We start from the raw sequence: 1,277 nt of genomic DNA, 5'->3' as shown, positions 1-1,277 counted from the left end.
GAGTGCCATGTGGAACCTTGTCAATGGCCTACAATTTTTTTAGTTTTTTGACTTAAACTTCAAATGGACATAAATTTTACATACGGTGTTAGATTGAGGTGTTGTTCACGTCGTTAGAAATCTCCTACCGAGCTCTACATTTTGATGTTGGTTTCACTATGATATGAGGACTTTGAAATTTTGGCCTCTTAGGATCCTCTTGGATCATTTCTCCCCATTGATAATATTTTTAGACGAAAAGCCCCATTAATCAACAAGCAGGTGATGAAATTTCTCCCTCACTTTCTCCTTTTCATCCACCCTGCCTTATTAGGATGCACGCCTTTGAAACCCACTCGAAGGTACTCCACATCTCCCTATCGTGAAGTCTTGGTTCTTTTCTCTAGGATGATGTCTTCAGGCAACTTATCCAAGTACTCTGTTGCAAAATCACCCATGGATGGAACTTGACCACTCTATTTAAGATCCATGATCATGGGTGGTTCATAGAGTTTCAAGTTTTCAACATTAACCACAAAATACATCTACATATATGATAGAATATCAAGGTAATAAGGATTATTTCTAATCTTCTTCATGATGGTGAAAGAACTGTATCTGGTTGGTCTCAATTTCTTCCCTTCTCCCTTTATCTTGTCCTTGCTAATATGGATCCATACTCTATCTCCAACCTAGAACTAATGATCAACTCAGCATTCATCATGTCAAGCTTTGTGTCAAGCCTAACTCTTCTCCAATTGTTCTTGCATTTCTTGATGGATGATTTGGATCTATTGAATGAACTTATGTGTGTTTTATTCATCACTTCATTCACTGGAATCCTCATCCTTCCCAAATACCAAATCTAAGGGATGTTTTGATAGGTATCCAAATCATGTCTCAAACAATGAGCTTTGAGTTGATGAGTGCATGACCCTGTTGTATGCATGCTTCACATAATTAATCTGCTCATCCCACAACTTGGGATATTTGCTATAATAACCTCGAAGCAAGTGAACCACCATTCTATTGATAGCCTTCGTCCATTTGTCAGTTTGTCAATGGAATTCCATGCTCCTCTTTAGCATGGTTTCCATCATCTTCCACAAGCTTGTCTAATAATCTCCAACGAATGAAGAATCTCGATCAGAGACAATGGATGTGGGAAACTTCAAATGGAGCTAGAAATGTTGAAAGAAGATTTGAGAAGTCTACCCAATAGTAATCTGCTTCTTACATGGAATTAAGATACACAAATCCACATCTTAATAAACCTATCCACCACAACATACAACTAG

This window comes from Pinus tabuliformis, chromosome 7 (assembly GCF_031772625.1).
Source record: "Pinus tabuliformis cultivar Carrire ecotype Pingquan chromosome 7, CPIR1, whole genome shotgun sequence".
NCBI classification, from domain to species: Eukaryota; Viridiplantae; Streptophyta; class Pinopsida; order Pinales; family Pinaceae; genus Pinus; species Pinus tabuliformis.
The sequence above is the reverse complement of the archived record's forward strand: the minus strand, read 5'-3'. Positions refer to the sequence as shown.